The sequence below is a fragment of the Uranotaenia lowii genome, chromosome 3, assembly GCF_029784155.1.
Source record: "Uranotaenia lowii strain MFRU-FL chromosome 3, ASM2978415v1, whole genome shotgun sequence".
Taxonomy (NCBI): domain Eukaryota; kingdom Metazoa; phylum Arthropoda; class Insecta; order Diptera; family Culicidae; genus Uranotaenia; species Uranotaenia lowii.
This window is the reverse complement of record NC_073693.1, coordinates 331,807,092-331,812,837: the sequence shown is the minus strand read 5'-3', so window position 1 is coordinate 331,812,837 and position 5,746 is coordinate 331,807,092. Positions and strand designations below refer to the sequence as shown.

Here is a 5,746-nt window from a genome sequence, read left to right as displayed (position 1 = left end):
GTTTCTCGCGTAATTATGGGAAGGATTTTTTCTCATTTATCCGAGGACATACCATTGAATACAAAAAAAGGATGAACAACTTACTGTTTTCTTCATATGGCAGAGCATCGCTAGTTTTATTTCTACAAGATCATGTTACAGGTTTTTAGTAGATACCGAGAACATAATGCCAAAACATCGATCAGATCCGTACATTTTTCAAACATCTTGTCGGCTGACCTGTCGGCCAAGTTCTCGTATCTCAAGAATCGGGATGAACCTTTTTACCTTTAGAGTATCGTCTCGAAGATGACCATCATCAAGTTTCTGCAAAGAAGTTCCCCTGCATGCTTAGAAGAAACAGAACCGAGTATTATTTATTGCTGTTATTAAACCCTACCTCAACCAGGAATTTCAGCCCGCCAGTCTCGGCCTCTCTTTCAGAACGAACGACTCAACCTGGTCAGATTTCAAAGCAGAAATTACAAATTGACTTAGCCCGAGACAAAATCTTGAAGAAGGGGATCTCAGAAGCAAAGGGTGGTGGTTCACATGATTCTGCCAAGATGTTCTCACCGGGGCCGGTCATTTCGCGATTCTCTTTTGGAGCCTCTGTCAGTCAGTGTTCTAACAAACTAAACGATCTTCGATGGCTCTGGGGCTGGGAACTTCTTCCTGCAAAATGACCTTTTCCCACTGGAATCTTGACTCCTGCTGGTGGGCTCGAGGATGGTGCCGATGGATGCTTGATGGCGTTGGTATATCCTAATGAATAGACAGCAACGGGGTGCGAATAATTTCGATCAGCTCACAGAATGGAGGGCTCTCCACGTCAAAAGGTAACTTGGGGATAATCACGAATTACGCAACGATTCACTTAAAATTCGCTGGAAACAAAGCATAAATAAAAGTATGGAACGAATTTCGCTTATCACAAGGGGATTGCAGAAGAGGAAAGTTTATGACGGTGGAAACATTTGATTATTTAAACCAATCACAAATGATTAATGACGAAAAGATCAAGCAATTCACCGTTTTTAAGATTTTCTGACAACATGTCTTTTCAAGTTTATATACTCCAAAAATTAGAACGATTGATAGATGATTCCATAGATGAATTGCAAGTATTTTCGTAGAACGAATGAAATACTGGCATCTTCCAGTTAAACGGGATTTGATCCTCCATTCAGCGACCTTAACCTTAGCCAAAAATCAAACAACATCTTATTCGATGTACATCTACTATTTTTTTCTATATTACTTTCTATTTCAAAGGTTATAATTCTTAATAAGAGAAATATAGCATTTTGTTCACAACCCTACAGCCATAATTATGGGCGAAAATCTCTATTTCTTAGACAAAACCTATCTTTAAACTCCTTTGTACCAGGCAATTATAATTAAAATTTCAGATGTTAGCTAAATATATCTAATCTCATGATTAGCGATGATCTCAATATATTCATAAGAAAAATATACCTTGTTGAGCTCTAGGAATCAATTAACATTTCAGAATATTTTTTTTTTCAATTGAGAGTTAACAATTGCACAGTTAAAAACTTTGAATCGAAGTTCCCAGTAACTCCAAAGAGGACAGGTTTAAGGACCTCCTAAAATAATAATTTTCTTACGCAAAATATTTTCAGGAATTTTAATCTGCCTTCTGGTTTGACCGGAATAATTTAGAAATAAGCTTTTTCCTGTATATGTCCCCGACTCATAGAAATTTAAGTCACTGCAATTCCATAAAACGAATTAAAAGGTTTTCAAACACATGAAAGCAATTGTTTACAAATTAAAACGTTTTAAGAAGCGTTTTGTTTCGACCTCCCTTTACTCCTTTCCAGAGGATTCGCCTCGAAGACGCCTTTAAGATATGTTTGATGTTCTCATTATTTAACAATATATTTAGTTATGATTTGGATATTTTTTTAAAATCCTTCAGGACATTTATGGGCCATTTTTCAAAAATCAGGACAATTCAAGCGTTTTTCAAAAATCAGGACGGCCTCTCGAAAATCAGGACAAATCCTGAAAAATCAGGACACCTAACACCCCTGCCCTGGGTACACGGTAAAGATGTTATCAAGGTACACGCAACCTAATGCTAACTCATATTGTGGTTAGCAATCACTCGGCAGTGTTGGCAGATGATAATGAGTAGTAATCTTATTTTTCTCATTGAGAAATGACTACTTTCCCGGTTAGGGAATATGAGAAGTGGACAGTGACAAATAGCTATCGCTGATGTAATGAGTACTATTATAGTGACTACCCGCATGGAGCAGTATCATACAATAACGATTTCCATTATCTTCTTCCTAAGACACACGAAAGATTAGATTTATAGTTTTGGATTATTGATGTACGATTAAGGTAGTCTTTTTTCCATGAAATGGAATCGTTTGGGCGCACTTTACGATACAGCGAACGGGTCGTTAAGTAGAGTAACCATTCATTTTTTTTGCTTTTTTCTTTATTCAAATTGTAGCTAAACGATAGATGTTATCGTTATTTAATCTTCAATTTCACGTTTTCTGACGCTACAGCTGATCTTCTTAAGATCTTTTTACAATTAAAAGTAATTAAAGGTACCTTCTTTCCAAAAATAAAAAGGCAGAGCATTCATGTAGAGATAATATTGTTTATTGAACTATTGTTTCAATTTTAATTTGTTTACAGAAAATGTATACAATAAATTATAAATTTTAGAATTAAAAAAACCTGAATTGAAAAAAAATATCGTCATTAATTCAGATCCTTAGTGAATAACTAAAATCTTCCAGCAGCTTGTCTAAAATTGATAAATTTTATAGTGATTCTTCAGCTTGCTTTTCTGAGACTCATCGGAGTACTATTCCCACCCGGAATGCCCAGAATAGTCAAGGCAGCATTCGAGCAGAGAAAGCTACTGAATTTTCAAAACTACAATACAGTTTCGGATCCTATAGAAACAGTTCCAGTAAATAATGCCAAGGTAGTATTCCCGCTGTATCGATGGAATGGTTTTCGGCTCCTGTTGTCAATTGCCCAACTTCTCGATTCAGTTGGAAGTAGATTTCTTGCTGCGTTTGATGACTATTGTACACTCCTGGCAGTGGTTTCGCTTCGTTCATCGGCGTTTGTTACGGAGTATCCAGAGTTTTAAATAAATCTGAAATTAAAATAAATCCATTATTAAGAATTTCTTTTTGCAAAAACAAAAAAAAAACAATATTCTCACTTCATTACTGATGGTCGCTGTTTCGTCGTGTTCGATTCTACCAGATGACCCAGAATGTTGAACATTCTCCATCCGCCAGAGATCTACTGTTGCTGCTGTTGATGATGCCATGGTGATAGTGGTGCACCTGGTGACATTATGAATCGATTGATGGTGGGAAGCTTAAATATTGTTGTTAGGCAATATTTGCATGTTCCGCCTTCAGCTGTCTGTTCTTCCTTTGGGCATTCCATCAACGGTTTTTAGTCCCGATCCAAGTCAAGAATGCTTTCATTTTGAACCGCCATTACCATTCGAATCACCAATCTAGGTTTACTCTCTCTGCAAAATATTAGATCGAAATTTTAATTAATATACATAAATTAAAATATTATGAAAACGAATCTTTACCTAGAATTTCCGTATCACGATTCCTCGTTTAGAAGTCGCATAAAAGAAATTATTCTCGAGAAACTTAACAATAAAAATTTTCCTTCAACCAAGGCAAGTGTGAATGCTCCCAGTAAAGTTTACTGGCTTCCTGACCACTGGCTCCAACCGATGGGCAAATTTTACTGGGCTTTGGCAGTGGTTCTGCAGAAACCTTTGGCATTGGGTTCACGATCAATTGTGCTCTTACTTAGCAGTTCAAGAATGTTCACCACCTTCCTGTTGTTTCTGCTTTTAGCCAGTGGGATAGTTATTTCTGTAAAAAAAATAAATCGTCTAAATCACTATCCTCAGAAAATATATTTGCTCCTAGTTGTCAGAATTATTCTTAGCTTTCTGTAAATTAGAATTAAAACTAATGCCATATTCGTTTTCATCCTGGTGGTGCACCGGTAGTGCACCAAGTGCTGTCAAAGCGTTTTTTTTTATATGAAGATGACAGCAGTTGGTGCACAACCATCTTTCCACCAGATGAAAACGAATATGGCATAACAATATATTTCTGAAAATTGAAATAAAATTAAAGGAAGTTTAAAGTTTTAAAGAAATTAATTAATTAACTAACACTAAATTTTAGTGTTTATAATTTAAATGAATCAATTTCTTAAAATTTTCAAATTAAGGTAAACAAGCAACAAGGTAAGCAAAACATGACTATAATTGAACTTACCTGGAAAAAGATTCTTCCGTTCCTGAATTTCTGCAAGTGGCTCACACGGTTCCGAATCACTTGTCCGGGAATCCGTTGACAATGATGGCAGTTGAAGACGTGCCTGCAGAGCTTTCTGTTTTTGAGCGATTTCAACCGCAGAATTTTTCGTCGTTTCCGCTGGCCCGTTCGACAGCGTGCCGGAAGTGTTGGTATTCATTTTGGCACTGGCACTTTTTTTTGCCGGAGCTTATTTTACAATTGGAAGAAACTGGTGCCGTTTGGTTCGGGACACGAAATCACAGCAAAAAAGTACACATTCTATTTGTGTTCTGTTATGATTTGTTTCGGCGAACACTTGAGACTCCAGCATATCGTCCCTGACCACTTGTGACCGCTGTGCCCAGTCTGTTGCCGAGTGCTCTTGTGCCGTGGGAGAAGAAAAATTAACATCCTGCTTCTGCTCTTCCAGCGGAAAGCGGGTTATAATCCAAGGGAACCGTTTGGTGGTGCTGCTGTTGCCGCTGATGGCGGTACGGTCGGCAGCGGCTGGTGTCTGGTGGTCGCAATCGTGGCTGAGGAACTTGAAGAAACGAAGGATAAAAAAAATGAAAATTTTCACTAAACAAGTTTTTTTCTTACCTAGGCCGGACGTATTTTTTGACTTCCTCCTCGACGATTTCACCGCTACCAGAAGATGTATATATGTTTCCGAACGTTTCCTGGAAAATCAAATAGGTCGTCGTTTTAATAGAAATTTAACTGGACTAGAATCGTCCTTACCGAGATTTCGGCTGAAAATATCTGCCATTTTTACATGCGAGCTTCTGCTCACTTCAACCACACGCTCGCCATTTTTTATTTTTGCTTCGTTGAGTGAAGACACACGCCACACTCAGTTGCATCACGAGTTTGGATTTCAGGATTATTACGTGTATCTTACAAAAATATTTTTTTATCATTTCTAGCAAAGACGCATGAAAAGTTGAAAAATTAGCTAAAAACTTGAAGATTTAAGAACGATTACTCGAATAGTAACTATTCATATAATCAGAACAGAATAATATCAACGATTTAGTGTATGATATTTGATTATGCGGGTAGATGAACGAAACTAAATAAAGATGAACTCTATTTCACCACTGAACCTGCGTTTTCAACGAAACTAATATATGTGTCCCTCAAATCGATCCAATAGTTGTCAAACACGGAATTGGTTATATTCAAATCAGGAAAACTGTTAATCAAAAATGTCTGTGGCCCCAAAAGTACGGCATTAATCAGAAGTAGCCTTCATTTTAAATACTCTATTCTGTGTCTATCATGTGTTGTTTCGTTACTTTTATACTATTACATTTTTATGTGACGGATACATTTTTTTATTAAGAACCTTTGTTACCAATAAACCGTGTTCAATGTCACCCGCTCCAGGAATAGTTCAGCGCTACAAATTGTTTCCCATCGCC

At 37.0% G+C, this 5,746-nt stretch overlaps 1 long non-coding RNA gene across 2 annotated transcripts; it reads right to left on the bottom strand.

Annotated features, from left to right (window-relative positions):
* Window positions 1-2,603: 2,603 nt before the first annotated feature.
* LOC129751046 (uncharacterized) lies at window positions 2,604-5,367 on the bottom strand. 2 transcript variants are annotated; one of them, XR_008738577.1, is made up of 6 exons: window positions 5,064-5,367; window positions 4,923-5,002; window positions 4,302-4,863; window positions 3,593-3,887; window positions 3,203-3,523; window positions 2,604-3,133 (listed from the first exon to the last, which is right to left on the bottom strand). It is a non-coding gene; the product is annotated as an uncharacterized LOC129751046 (long non-coding RNA). The 2 variants fall into 2 exon arrangements; XR_008738576.1 differs by having other exon boundaries at window positions 2,604-3,523.
* Window positions 5,368-5,746: the final 379 nt, after the last annotated feature.